This window comes from Vulpes vulpes, chromosome 4, assembly GCF_048418805.1.
Source record: "Vulpes vulpes isolate BD-2025 chromosome 4, VulVul3, whole genome shotgun sequence".
In the NCBI taxonomy this organism is placed as follows: domain Eukaryota; kingdom Metazoa; phylum Chordata; class Mammalia; order Carnivora; family Canidae; genus Vulpes; species Vulpes vulpes.
In genome coordinates, this window is record NC_132783.1 from 14,413,985 (window position 1) to 14,429,815 (window position 15,831).

The 15,831-nt window shown below is 35.5% G+C and overlaps 2 long non-coding RNA genes across 3 annotated transcripts in view; both read left to right on the top strand.

Annotated features, from left to right (window-relative positions):
- The window catches only part of LOC112933635 (uncharacterized), a 386,127-nt gene that overhangs the window by 299,229 nt on the left and 71,067 nt on the right, over positions 1-15,831 (top strand). The window lies entirely within an intron of this gene.
- On the top strand, positions 1,354-14,412 carry LOC140598498 (uncharacterized). Its single transcript, XR_012000933.1, has 2 exons — positions 1,354-2,979; positions 11,816-14,412. It is a non-coding gene; the product is annotated as an uncharacterized lncRNA (long non-coding RNA).

Here is a 15,831-nt window from a genome sequence, read left to right on the forward strand (position 1 = left end):
CTTGAAATCAATTTGACCCTATTATAACCTGTCTCTTAGCTTCATTAAGATGAGCCTAAAACACCCGTAGTTGGAGGCTAATTTACCCAAGCAATTAAGATGGTATCCTTCAGAGAACTCTTATTCATGTCCCATTTATTGGAAGGTATTTCTATTCTTTTTTTTTTTTTTCAGATTTTATTTTTAAGCAAATTTCACACCTTCTGAAGAGCTCAGACTCATAACCCTAGGATCAAGAGTTGCATTCTCCACTGACTGAGCCAGTCAGGTGCCCCAAGATCTTTCTATCCTGACTGGTGACAAAATAAGTTGTTCTTCACTCTTTTGAACTCCTAGAATTATTCAGCTTATTTTCCAGTGGCTCTTTTCCCAAACTTGGGTAGTTTTCTCTTAAGTATGTACAAATTAGTACTCTGCCAAAGGCTTGATTGGACTCCCCTGCAGAATTTTGGAACTCTTGCTGTCTCTCTGACTCCCTTTCCTGTCCCGCAAATCCTAGTCATCTTTTCCTTCCCACCTCTGATCTCTCTTTTCGTCTGATCATTGAGATCACTGGGCCACATTTAGATTCTTCTTTTCCAGAAACTGCGTCCAAGAAATAAACGTAGGCTTCCTAAGGCTTTCCTTTGGATAGCTTTCTGTGTGAGAAACAATAGGATTTTTAAGATAATTCTCAATTTGGTTAGTCATAGTATTCAAAAAAGCACCATATATTTTTCAAGACTTATTAGTTACAGGCCATAGAAGGTTGATAAAAAAGAATATAGGTTAAAATTACTTTTTAAAAAGCTTTGCATGTGTGGTGATGGTAACAATCTCTTGATAGAAGTTTGCAATATACAAATGTGTCTACTGTCAAAACTCGGCAAATGTACAACACAGATTTCTGAATTTATTGTCATATAAATTTTACATAAAGTGAAAAACACTATAAACAATATTGAATTACATTTAATATGCATGCTGAAACATTTGGTGGCAAGTTACAGATATCTGCAATTTACTTTGCATCAAAAAGTAAGATTGATGAATGGATAACAGATGAAAAGGCATGTGATGAAACAAATGTAGTAAAATGTTAATGACAAAACATAAGGGATGAATTTAAAGATGTTTCCTCTAAAATTCTTTTAACTTTCTGTGTGTCAGAAATTTTTTCCTAAGAAAATGTTAAATAAACTGAATATACACCTATTTCTCGCACAGAAAAATATGGCAAAACAGAGTAAGAGATAAAATACCAGGAGCCAAGAAGGAAGGAATCAGACAAAGAGTTCCTACATGTTTCTTTTATTTTAAAATATTTCACAGATCTGTGAAGTGAAAATTAGCCAAGACTCAGGGGAAATTTTGTGGGTGTTTGCGGGTGTTTGCAGCAACTTATGAATACTACTGAACATCTGCAAAAATATTTTCTATTCACTATATACTATTCACAGATATGTTTTCAATGGGTAATACAGTTTGCAAAAGCTAGTATGAACCAAGCTGTATGAAGAGAAATTCTTGGCACATAAGCGCTTAGTCTCTTCTGAATACAATATGGTTAAATAATTCTACTTACTGTATTTCTGAATGTGTTAGTATAGTGTAATGCATACTTTTCCTTCCGGGATTATGCAATATAAAGAGGTGGTTAAAAGAAATGAGTCATGCTTTGTCAGAAATAAGAAATAAATGATAAAACTTACCTTTTCATATTTATTATTTTTATTTGAATGTCCCAGAAAATTTTAGATAGAATGTTTTATTTGTACAGAATCTTCTATAATTAAAAATGGTAGTGGTTAACAGTCCTGAACAAATTTACCCAATTGTGAGTTCTGGCTAAATACTTACTAGCTAGCAATCTTTGTACACATCAGTTTTCTTACCTATGAAACAACTATAGTAATAGTAGTAATAGGAGTAGCAATCTCCTAGATTGTTTTGAAGATTAAGCATTTATAACAGAGCCTGACAAATAGCGAGGGCACAAGAAATGGTAGCTATCATGAAACTGAGACTTATAGCTGGAGAATCTTGATCAGATAAACTCTTCATATATTCAGAGATTACAGGGCCTGAAACACAATTCTGGTGCTGCTACCTATTCTAACCACAGAAAGTACTGTATTAAAATGAGACCCGCAAGTCTTGAAGAATGAATAAATAAAAAGTAATTCAGTGTCAGGTTGCTTAAAGGGGTTCCAAAGGAGTTCTAAATACAACTTCTTAAAATAATCCAGGACTCTCTCCATGACATTGTTGGCTAACTACTTTTGGATGGGGTTTTAATTTCACTATGTCCTTAGTACCTCTAGGTTTCCTTGCTCTGAAACAATCTGTAGAAGAATTATATGGAGAACAATGAAATAATATTCCAAAAGAGCAAATAACTAATGAGAAATAATGAGTGAATAAAAGTTATTAGAATTTGTTTCAACATGAGTTTTATGGTGCTTACAACATTTTCCCAATCTATATAGTGCACTTTATGTTCTTAAAAGCATGTCAGCCTTATAAGACATTGATTCCTTACACTAAAATGAAATGTTACTTAAACACATATATATCCCACCTGTTGAGATTTATTAATTATGAGTATAGTTTCTGAGGCAAAACTCTTGCCCTCATGAAAAGTTCTCTTAATATTACTCTCTTCCCTGATGGGTACTGTGTGCATAAAATACTGGTGGAATGCTACATTGATTAACAGGAGCCAATCCATACTCATCTCATAAACATAGATGCCTTTGAGATTTCTATGGAAAAAGATAATCAAAAGAAGAGTGGAAATAATAAAATCCTGACTCATGGAATCATTGAAATTGAGCCCAGTGTCGGCCTAACACCATCTTTGACTTATCTGGGTCACAGATGCCTGGGTAGATAGAATCTTCCTGCTCTACCTCTTTTGGACTGGAAATTAAGACTCAATTTGTGTGGACACACGTGTTGAAGAGTTTTGATGAAGAAATCTAATAGGACCTGTGTCTGGTGAATGTTTTACTCATTTGTTAGTTACATTTATGCTGTAACTCTGTTCCCCCTCCCTCCCATATTGGGTCTGGCTTATCATTTTTGGATACTGAAGAAATATCTGTTTCAGTTATAAGAAACACATTTTTTTTTAATTCAGGAATTTCTGTTTTAGAATGCAAGTGCAATAGGAAAGAAAATGTCATCATGAGTTGTGGGGTACATTACTAATCATCTAATTGAATTTTAATGGGGAGAGGAAAAAGCCTAGGGGTTATAATGAAAACATATTTTTCCATTCATTTATATTTATCATTCAAAAAAGTCTAGTAATAGTATGCAACAAAAAGATTGAGTCATTCTTAGCTTCACAGAAATTAGAGCAGCCACAATTCTTATCCCACTATCCCTTTATGTCCATCACAATCCCAAGCAACCTCAGTGTTCAAATGTATCTATTAAATCACTATCTAAATAATACGAAAGTTTAGGCACACCACACCTTAGAAACAGTAATTTTGAGGTTATTTTGCACAAAAAGAGTCTTTGATCTCTTTTACTTATTATGGAAAAATTCTGAAAACTACTACAAACACAACAGTTTATATAACATACACTCTTTTTAAGGCTAACAAAATAACAATGTAATTCCTAACTTAATACATTGAGTTTACAGAAAGATAATTAGATAATTTTTTGCCCATATTATAAGCAAATATGATATTTTTAAGTGATACTCACTAAAAATATCTCAAGGACATTGGGATTAACCTTACCTGTTGTAAGGTTGCATTATGGTTTCCTGAATACACTATGATACTCCTGGTAGGAGGAACCTTTTTCTCACCACACATAGGTAAGACTCAGCCATTGATGCTTTGGCCAAAAATGATGAATGAAGGTGATATGGGTCTTCTGAGTAGAGGCTTTTAGAGCCAGCATGTAGTTCAGCATGACTCTCTTTTCCTATGACATGAGGACTGGCTGTTTTAGAAGCTGGTCAGGGTGCTAGGGTCTCTGAGTTAAGATAAAAAAAAAAAGAGAACAATGGCTACCCAGTGATGTGAGCAAAAAAGAAATTTTTTACATTTTAGTAAGTGATTGAGAATTTGAGCTTTTTTTTTTTATCATACTATCATTTAGCCTATTATGATTAATATATATAACACACAAAATATGTTTAGCTATATCAAACATATCTGTATGATTTTATAATACAGTGATAGTTTTAAAATTATGAAATTATGTAGGTTAGAAAATTTACCAATGAGGCCAACGTCATGGAAAGTAAACTTAATGGACTAGTTGATTTTACGAAAGCATTACAGAATTTCCACGGTAGGACAATATACTTGACTTTTATGCCTAGATTAGAGCACATTTGATATACTGGTCACCAGATGACAAAATGAGAATATGTATTTATCTCTCTGAAAATTTTAAATCTACAACATGAATAGAAACAAATACTTTGATATCAGTGGGCTAATCTAAGAAAAAGTTAGATATAAATTATCAGAGGAATGATACTACGCTTTTAAAATAAATTTAAAAATTAAGTATAAATTCTATTTGAAAGTCAAAAAATATTTTTATAGCTTTGGAAATGTTTATTTGTAAATATTAAATTAAGAAATATCTAAGTATCTGTGACCACTTTCTCCTTATGTGTTTTTAAAATTACATTAATACAATAAATGTAATTTTTAGTCTTAGCTACATATAATGGAAAATAACATCTTTCTTCTTAAATATGAAATACTATATTCTCTTAGTGAAAGTTTAACCCTTTTTATTACAAGTAAAATAGTGAACTTGGTAGATTATATTATCAGCTATAGGTTTGAAAAGAACTATTGTTGAGAATTTGATGAAAAATATTAGACATATTTGAATTCTTGTACATAATTATAATATTTGATATGTGCTAAGTTTGAAGGTGAGATAGAAGATATAGTGAAAGCTCATAAGTAATAAATTGAAATATTTTAAAGGCTATAAATCACCTTCATAAGCCATGTTTATTAAAGAAGACCCAAAGGTCACTCAGAACAAATTAGATTGAATGAAGGGGATCCCTGGGTGGCTCATCAGTTTAGCACCTGCCTTTAGCCCAGGGCATGATCCTGGAGTCTGGGGATTGAGTCCCACATCGGGGTCACTGCATGGAGCCTGCTTCTCCCTCTGCCTGTGTCTCTGCCTCTCTCTCTCTCTGTGTCTTTCATGAATAAATAAATAAATCTTTTTAAAAATTAGATTGAATGAAAAGCATTGGACACTAAGGGTTATGATATAATATCTGGTAGATTTTATTTTTATTTTTTATTTTATTTTATTAATTTATTATTTATTTTATTATTTTATTTTTATTTTATTTTATTATGTTGGTATTCTCAATGAGATGTATTTAAAAAGCTAATTCGTCTGAACCCAGTGATGATGAAAATATAAACGGTCAAAACTTGTGAGGTACAGCTAATATAGTTAATACACAAAGAAAAATGTACAACTTTAAACTGATATATTAAAATGAGTTCAGGTTGAAAGGTCAGAAAATTGAGTATGCATGTAATCTGCTCAAAGTTTTATTATCTATCATTTGTCTAACTATGTACCTATTTGAAGTATTGGAAAGCTACCAAGATAGTCAGGATTTGAAGTGCTATGATCCTGAATAAAAAGTGAGACCTCCTTTCAAGCCTTTGCTGATGTGTGAGATTGAAAAGCTTAGCAGAAAGCTGCAGCTGAATGATTGATAATCTAAGTAGAACTTCTTGTTGGCTCAGTGGACTTCAGAAACCAAAATTGAAATTTGGGTACCATTGAAAAGAAAGACATATGTTGATCATTTTTTTTTCCCCTTAAGAGGCTACAGCCTAGGAGTAGGAACAAAATGGAAATAGAAAAGAATTAACAAAATCTGAAGCCTACATCTGAATTAGCTCAATTTCTAATTGGATGAAGGTGGTATTTCCTTAGCCTACCTGACATCCAGATACAAAATGAATCATCTTTAGAGGAAAATTCCATTATACTGAGCTTTGAATTATCTGTATAATTTTTGTATACAATGCCAACAAACAAATAATTACTATGTATGCCAGGAGATTAAAAAAAAAAACACACAAAACCTCAAACTCCAAATAAAGCACAGTTGAAACAGATCCATAGGGAGTTATGAAATAAACTGTGCTGATCATAAGTAAAAGAAGTTACAATTTTATCAGAAATAAAGGGGACAATACTACTGATTATACAGCTATTAAAAAAGACTAGAAGAAAAAAAGACTAGAAGTGGAGGAAATCGATCAATTTATTTTAGGTGGCCAACATAACCTGGGTACAAAAAATTGACAGGGATAGTACATAGAAATTAGCTTGCAGAGGAATCTCTCTCATAAAGTTAAATCTAAAAGTTCTAAATAAATCATAAATACAAATCCAGCAATATAGGAAAATGTTAATAGTAACAGTTAAGTGAATTACAGAATATTAAGTTAGTTTAACATATGAAATCAATATCAATCACTAAATTAACAATATATAGAATATTATAGAACTATTTCAATAGATGCAGCGAAGCTTTGGGAAAGTTCAGTGCCATTCATAACATTTAAAGAGCTTAACTGGGGATCCCTGGGTGGCTCAGCAGTTTGGCGCCTGCCTTTGACCCAGGGCGCAATCCTGGAATCCTGGGATTGAGTCCCATGTCCCCATGTTGGGCTCCCTGCATGGAGCCTGCTTCTCCCTCTGCCTGCGTCTCTGCCTCTGTCTCTCTCTATGTCTATCATGAATAAATAAATACATCTTTAAAAAAAATAATAAAGAGCTTAACTGGACATGGAACAGAACTTTATTAATCTGTTGAATATCAGTAAAGACCCATAGATATTTCTTTCTTACAATAAAATATTTTAAATATTTTCCTTGACATAGTAGAGAGGATGTCAATTTTTACCACATCTGTTTGACATCTTACTATAGTTCCTACTTGGCACAATAAGAAAAATAAATTAAAGGTTTAAGAATTTGAAGAAATAAAACCCAGTAACAAAAACAAGATTGCCTATTTATAAAATCTATTTATAAATTCTATAGATAATCTATTGGAATTAGTAAATGAATGCTGTACAATCATTAGATATAAATCCAATATGCAAAAATATCAAAATTTTTATATGTAAACACATTTAAAATTTAAAATCATGAAAATATGTGAATAAATCTTGATAATTTTCATATAAAAACAAGCCTGCAAAAGTTGTGTAAGATTGGTATTATTCCTTTCTTGAATAATTAATTCACTGTGAAGCTACATGGACCTGTTGAATGCTTTGTAATGTATATAATTTCTTAATCAATGGATGTTAGATTAATCAGATTTATTTTTCTTCTTATGTCAGTTTTCTAGGGATTTTTAATTTTACATAAATTTTCAATGGCAGCCCCAGAATCTTTCTGCAAATGACAGGAACCACACTTGTGAGTCGATTCAGTTTCTGAGGGTGTTGCTAAATTCTCTAATCCATGGACTATCTTGCATTATGCAGGGGCAATTTTAAGGGCTTCCACTTGGCCCTTCCTGCCATAATGTCTCTTAATCCCTACGTCAGGAGACAATCAAATGCTCTCCCCTTTGATAAATATATACAACACAATTATGTACTTTGTGGACTATTGAAATAATTCTAGGATAAGTTCATGGACTAACTGGACTCACTTTGAAATAGACTTGAATCAAGACTGGACTCCAAAAGCCTCCATTGTAATTTATGTACCATGTAGGTGTAACTCTAGTAACAGTATCAGTTTGGACTCTGTCAATTTTATATTTTCCTTTACCTGAGTCAAATAGCTTTACTTCCATTAGGGAAAGGAAAACTTTATGTCCATTTGGGACTTTAGTCTTCTTTCTCAAAGGGAACTGGCATATTTTTCATGTAAAAGGTTTATGATCTCAGAATGATTCCAGATCTAGAGACTGGATGAGAGATTCCACTTTTCTATCATTGCAGCTCACCTCAAGTTTAACTCCTCAGTTCTTGGTCTCTGTCTGTTGTCCTTCAAGGACAACATCTTATTTGCTGCCTAACTTGTTCTCACTATCAATCTAATCTATTTTTCATTGCCACAAATTCCTATGGCTCTAGGCACTTGTGTTGCAACTTCATCTTTGCTTCCCAAATATTTTAATAAGTTTACCTTTCTTCTGACAGTTACATACTATGACCTGACGTCTACTAATCCATGAATCTTATAATCTCCAATAACAACATGGAGTCCAGTTCTATAAAAATATTTCCTAGTGTCAACTCTAGTCTAGAAATGACAGCAACCATTTAGACCAAAGATCCCAATGCTTTTCTCTCTCTCTCTCTTTTTAAAAAGATCTATTTATTTTGATCGAGAGGGTGTATGTGAGCAGAGGTGGGAGGAAAGGCAGAGGGGAAGCAGACTCTTTGCTGAATGGGGCGCCCAACATGGGGTTTGACTTACCACTGGGAGATCATGACCTGAGCTCAAACTAAGAGTTGGCTGCTTAACCAACTGAGCCACCCAGGCAGCCCTCAGTACCTTTCAACAAAGTGAATTCGTTATAGCCATAGCAAAGCAAGCATCTTTGGATACCGCTTACTCCCAATAAACATAGTCATCAAAGTGTTTAGATTTTATATAATAGATTTATTTTAACATTCCTGTTTACTTGAGCTCAATTCTTTGCCAAGGCAAATTATCTTATCTGATTTTCTGTAGACCATTATTATGTCCAAGTTTCTAGGACTTTCACAGCAGCATGTGAATATTGAATCATGGGGGAAAACTCTATTTTTTTTTAAGATTTTATTTTTAAGTAATTTATATGCCCAGTGTGGGGCTTGAAATCACAACCCTGAGATCAAGAATCACAAGCTCTACCAACTAGCCAGCAGTGCCTGGGAAAGCTCTTTTATACCCACCTTCATATATGTATATGTATGTATGCGTGTGTGTGTGTGTGTGTGTGTGTGTGTGTGTATATATATATATATATATATATATTTTATTGAAGTTCAATTTGCCAACATATAACACCCAGTGTTCATCCCATCAAGTGCCCCCCTCAGTGTCCATCATCCAGTCACCCCATCCCCTTGCCTGCCTCCCCTTCCACTACCCCTTGTTCATTTCCCAGAGTTAGGAGTCTCTCATGTTTTGTCACCCTCTCTAATTTTTCCCACTCATTTTCCCTCCTTTCCTCTATAATCCCTTTCACTATTTCTCATATTCCCCATATGAGTAAAACCATATAATGATTGTTCTCCAATTGACTTACTTCATTTAGCATGATACCCTCCAGTTCCATCCATGTTGAAGCAAATGGTGGGTATTCATCCTTTCTGATGGCTGAATAATATTCCATAGTATATATAGACCACAGCTTCTTTATCCATTCATCTTTTGATGGACCCTGAGGCTCCTTCCACAGTTTGGCTATTGTGGACATTGCTGCTATGAACATTGAGGTGCAGGTGTCCCGGTGTTTCACTGCATCTGTGTCTTTGGGGTAAATACCCAATAGTGTAATTGCTGGGTTGTTGGGTAGCTCTATTTTTAACTCTTTGAGGAAGCTCCACACAGTTTTCCAGAGTGGTTATACCAGTTCACATTCCCACCAACAGTGCAAGAGGGTTCCCCCTTCTCCACATCCTCTCCAACATTTGTGGTTTCCTGTCTTGTTAATTTTCACCATTCTCACTGGTGTGAGGTGGGATCTCATTGTGGTTTTGATTTGTATTTCCCTGATGGCAAGTGATGCAGAGCATTTTCTCATGTGCTTGTTGGCCATGTCTGTCTTCCTCTGTGAGATCTCTGTTCATGTCTTTTGCCCATTTCATGATTGGATTGTTTGTTCTTTTCTATCCACCTCATATTTCATCTTCTTTAGTGTAACATCCACAAACTCACTTCTAGTCATTTTTTTTTCAGCTCTGTAGCTACATATTATTGAGTTCCTATAATTCTATCTGTGAGAAAACTATATACTCCCAGAATAGAGACTGTATTTCCCCTTTTGTCTGTGCTGACGACATTCCCCTTAATTACTCTGGAGGCAATGAGGTCTGAATCTTAAGGAGCAAGTCACCTTGTAATGTGTTTGGCTTAGATGAAGTCATTGAACAGTCTCTGGGCAAGAAGATCAGGCCATTGTCCTCCAGCAAGGGAGGAGGGATTGCCTGTGGTAGAATGGTAAGAATAAGTATAGGGGCTCAGAACTCTCATTATTCACACATACATAGGCATTTTTTTTGGTTTCAGAATTCTACCTCTTTCTTCCTAGGGCCCTGATTTTAGCATAGAAGACTATTTAAGGTTGTACTTTCAGTTCCTTTTGTACATTTGTCACTCTTAAGATGAAATCCTTGGCTAGGGGATGCCTGGGTGGCTCAGTGGTGGAGCCTCTGCGTTCAGCTCAGGGTATGATCCCGGGGTTCCAGGATTGAGTCCCACATCAGGCTCCCTGTGAGGAGCTTGCTTCTTCCTCTGCCTATGTCTCTGCCTCTCTCTCAGCGTCTCTCATGAATATATTAAAAAAAAAATCCTTGGCCAGATTTTAGCATCCGGATTTAGCATCATTTTCTGAGTTAATAGTTGGCTAACTTCAGCTGATGGTCATTCTTCTTCTTCTTCAGTGCTTCTAGGCGGTTAGCAAAACCTGCCAGTTTCACAAAATCCATGTAATGTATGTGTATCCATACTTATAAAAACTATCAGTGCTCTTACTTTATATATCATCCCAATCTGCCACAAGGTAAAATTAGTCTTAATAATTAGAGTATTTCAAGATAAGAGTTATCATCATCCCACTTACTAGTTTGAGTTCTTTTTTGCTTTCTGCCCATTGAATAATATATTTCTAGAATTTCATTATAAGCAACTGTTTTCTATGTCTACTTCATTACTCAAAGCAGAGCTTAAAACATAGTTTGGATGCAAGTAGTATACCTGGAAGATTATCTCAGAAAGCAGAAGTGAGAGGGCCAAGAGATTAAGAAAAGGGAGGAAAAGATAAGAGTTTAATATCGATTCTGTTCTGGTGGCAAGAGACCTCAATTCTACTGGGATTTCCTCAAAACTGTCTAAAATATCTCCAGAAACTCATGAAGTTGCAGAAGTTGTGAGCATTTACCCAGTGGCTTCAATATCCCATTGGTTGAAGCATTTCCCTGGGAATACTGATTTGCTCCATACGCAGACTGTGCTAAACGTGATGATATATTCATAGGTAATGGGACTATAAATTCATGTAGATGTAGATTCCCCTTAATCCCCAAACTGGTGTTAAAATTTAAATTGGTACACTATTGAAAATTAAATCATTGATAGTTCATTTGAAAGATAAGCTGAATTTTCATTTATTAAATTTAAATAAAATTAGTTATTTGATCTATAAACAAATGACATAATATTCATTTCTATGTTGTTTATAAACAAGAGATTTATGTTGTTTATAAACAAGAGATTTATGTTCTTAATATCCTTTGGTCTTTCTGGTTTTTTTGAATGAACAAGGACTTTTTTTTTCTTGAGACTTTATTTATCTGAGAGGAGGAGAGACAGCGTGAGCAGGGGGGAAGGGCAGAGGGAGAGGGATAAGCAGGTTTCCCACTGAACAGGGAGCCTGATGCACAGTTTGATCTCAGGACCCTGGAATCATAACCTGAGCTAAAGGCAGCTGCTTAAACAACTGAGCTACCAGGCTCCCCTGTATAAGGATTTTTAATATAATAGGAGTATTTGTCCTTTGCTCTCCCTTGTGAAGACCTAAATATTATGTTCTGAAACCTATTGTAATTTTCCACTACTGCCTTCCCAGAATGAAGTCTGTTTCAAGTCTATCTGGACTTGAACTCTGCACCAGAAGAAGATACAGTCCAAAAGGAGAAGATATTTCTGTATATCGACTTGAGGCTTCCATTTATGTATGAATGACAATCCAGAAAAGAAAAGCGTGTACCCTCTTCTGGCTCCATGCGTGATTGTGATGCATATGTTAAGATTGCTTTTTACCTCCCTCCTGAGTAGGAACTATACCTGTATATCTTTTCAGAATTTATATATCACGTTGTGTATTTGAATGTTACCTTTTGGGATTTTGACATTAGTATGATTGTCTGGCATGCTTAAATCAGCATTCACTGTAGAAACAAGCTAGATACCTTATATCATATCACCAAACTGTCACTGGGATGATTTCTAAGACTAGGAATTTGTCCAGGATAAACAGATATGGTAATAGGAATAACCTCTCATAAGGAGAAAAATACCGTGGAGACAGATGTGCTAAACAGAGGAGAGCCCTTGAAGTGGTTGGATAAGGGAAAGTGAGCTAAAGCTAAAAATGCATGTTTCAGTCAGAGCCTTTGGACTATGCTTTAATATTTGAATTTATATGATGAATCCTATAGTAAATATCTAGCTCAATTTTTCCAGGGACTATTGTCTATGAAAAAAGGTTTTTCTGCACTGAGTAATCTGGAATCTTAACATAAAATTGGATTGCTTCAATTTTTGGAAAGTCTATAAGGAGCATTGCCAATTGATGGGACAATCTTTGCCAATATGAAAATCAAATGCACTATCACAAGTTGTGCTGATTTAATTGGACAAGTAGTCAACCTGTGCTGGATGTTATCATACTGAAGGGAAGGAAAACTTGTCCTTTCTTCTAGGTTTTTTGGCTGGCCTCATATTTAAACTGACCAATAAGATTAACAGGAGGAAAAAAATTAAATTTTTAAAAATATTTTTAAAGATTTTATTTAGTTGAGAGAGAGAGTGAATGAGAGAGAGAGAACACAAGCAGGGAGAGCAGCAGAGGCATAGGAGCACAATGTGGAGCTTTATCCCAGGACCCCAGGATCATGACCTAAGCTAAAGGCAGATGCTTAACCCACTGAGCCACCAACCACCAAATAAATTTTAATTTTGTATATAAAGGAGTTCATAGAAATCTGAGACTTACAGAAGTGACCAAAGGATACAGTTTTTATATCTTTTAAACAATTTGTGATGAATTGGCAAAATAAGTTTGGGCTTTGGGAAGCAAATTAATGAAGGATAACAAGGTTTGTTTATATAATCTTCTTGGCCCTGAATTTCCTATCTCTGGTGATAAGGATGCCTTTTCCCTGACAGGTGCAGGAAAGGTACTCTTCACTGGTGAATTTATTTCCTGCTTTCAGGGGAACAAAGGAGTGGGTCAGAGTGACATTCTTGCACTATATCTTAAGTAATTTTAATTCAAAATAATCAGTATGCCAAAGTAGCATATTCTGGGGACGCTTGCCCTGAACCCTATCACTCTATCAATACTAAAGACTCAAATCTTATTCAAGCATATGGAACATGTGAGAGGGAAGAAAAAAATTCAAACAGTAAATGAAACACAGAAAAATAATTTTTCTTTTTTTTTTCTTTAGCAAATAAGTTTTCAAAGGTAACTGTCAGGATCAGAAAGATAATAGATGTTGTTGAAAGAGTGTGTTAGATCTAAGAGATTTTGTCCCAAGTTGTTTCACTAATTGAAATCAGTTTTGTCTATGTTTATGCTTCCCATGGGGTGGAATTCAGCAAGCCCAGGAAGTCAATCACACTTTCCTCACTAATTAGAGACATAAAGGGAAAGATGCAGCACAGTAAGGTAAGATAAATTAAAGAAGAAGCTGCAGGGAAGGAGAACAGTTTGGCTAGGATGGGGATTTTGAGAATAATGTAGATTGAATATCACAACCCGTGAACCTTTGCATATAATTCTGCGGTGAACAATAAGCCAATGATATAAAGGAATGTACTAAGGAACTTTTAATCAATGACATTTTCTCTTGGTATCACGATCCATTAACGTTTCTACTTATGTTGGTATATAAGAAATTTGAAAAAGAATTAACTATAGGCTAGAGGACTTTAGATCCCAACAGCAAACAATAGGCACATTTAGTCTTATTTAAATAGGGAAGGACTAAGGGAACCAGTAAGGGATGTGGAGATGTCAAGGAAATAGCAACAATGGAAAGCCATCGAGTTAGGGACAAACAGGGCTAGGCTGGGCTAGGTAGAGGGCCACAGAAGCAGGGCTTACAAAAATCCCCAAAATGCTGAGGTGTCAGGAAACAGGCTAGACCACCTTGCCCTAGGTGTGGGCGGGAAGGGTGTCTTTTTATGACAGTCATCCCTGACCTACAAAGAATAACCAGACCCCAAAGAAGAAGTAAGCCATTGAAGATGTTATTGATAGTCTTTACTCAATGATGATGTCAATAGATAATGTTAAAAGGATTTAGGTTGCCTGATTAGGCTCTCAATAAAAGACCAACCCTACAAACCCTCAGTGGCAACCCTGTCGGGACCCCTTCTCACTTCTGAGAGCTTTCTCTGTATCTTTATTTAATAAACTTCTATCCCTTTACTCACTCTCCCGTGTCCTCGAGATTCATTCTTTGACTCCGTGAGACAAGAGCCAAGCTCTCCCGTATCACCATTACTACAACTAAGACTAGGGATCCCTGGGTGGCGAAATGGTTTGGCCTTTGGCCCAGGGCGGGATCCTGGAGAGGGATCGAGTCCCACGTCGGGCTCCCCGTGCAAGGAGCCTGCTTCTCTCTCTGCCTGTGTCTCTGCCTCTCTCTCTCTCTGTGTGACTATCATAAATAAATAAAAATTAAAAAAAAAAAAACTACAACTAAGACTAAATAATACATGGAAACTGGGTTACCAGAGCCTATGAAACCTTAAGCCATTGAAGGAAACCCTCATGACATCTCTGACCTCCTGTCCTCTTATGCCAAACTTTCATTGGCTGAACCCAACTTGAAGTCAGAGGGCAATATAACTGGGGGAGAAGTATTCTTTGAGTTCACACCTCCTTGTCATTTCAAGTCACAGAGCAGCAAATCCCCATGACCCTTAAAAAAAAAGTGGAGAATAAATCAGAGGAGAAAATGAAAAACAGCTCTTATAGTAAGACAGAACAAAAGGGATCAAGATTGGTGGAAATGCTGCTCCTAATTCTAGGATCCTCAAATGCCTTCCTGTTTCCTAATGTTAAGTCACAGGGTGGGGAGGGGTGTCTATGGAAGAAGTAATACCAGATAAGTCTCACTAGAAAATCTTTTTCCTTTTAGGTTTGACCTATTGGAGCGAAAGAATGCCTCAGGGCATTTTTGGAGTCCATTTTCTTCTAGATACCAATGGAGACAATGGTTGGAGAATCTGATATAGTTTGAAATCTTGGAATTTAGAAAATAGTCTAGAGAACTTTGGGGGTGGGGGAAGAAACATAAAAATGTCTCGTTATGTTAACAATTTGCCTTAAAGAAATAAGTTTGAAATCTTTGGTTGACAAGGATTCTTTTGCACTGCTCTGATATTTCTGTAGACTACACTGTTTCTTAGCAGCGTAAAATCAGATTGAGAAATTTCTGTCACCATTCTCTTTGTTCTACCAAATATAGACAACCAAAGATCTAATGGAGATTTAGTATGTATGGTAGGGTGTTGCATAAAATCAAAACCTCTCATAAATTTGTTTTTGAGATGTCACTAGAATCTCAGTCTTGCTTTGTCAGGGGAATACTTAATAGGCCCGCTGGGACTGTTGATATTGGAGCCAGAAGAGAAGCAGGCCTGAAATAATTATTAACACTGGGGAAACAAGTTCCCAAATTATTCTGTATCTTGATCTGAGTTTTACTTCAAGAGTGTGTGTGTGTGTTGGTATAATAAAAAATAAAATATTTGGTCTTTTTACCCAGTTCCCAGCACAATTCTTAAAAGGCTCAGTGTCTTTTCAGTGCTCAGTGCCTTTTGTATGCTAATGAATGGCTGATGGCT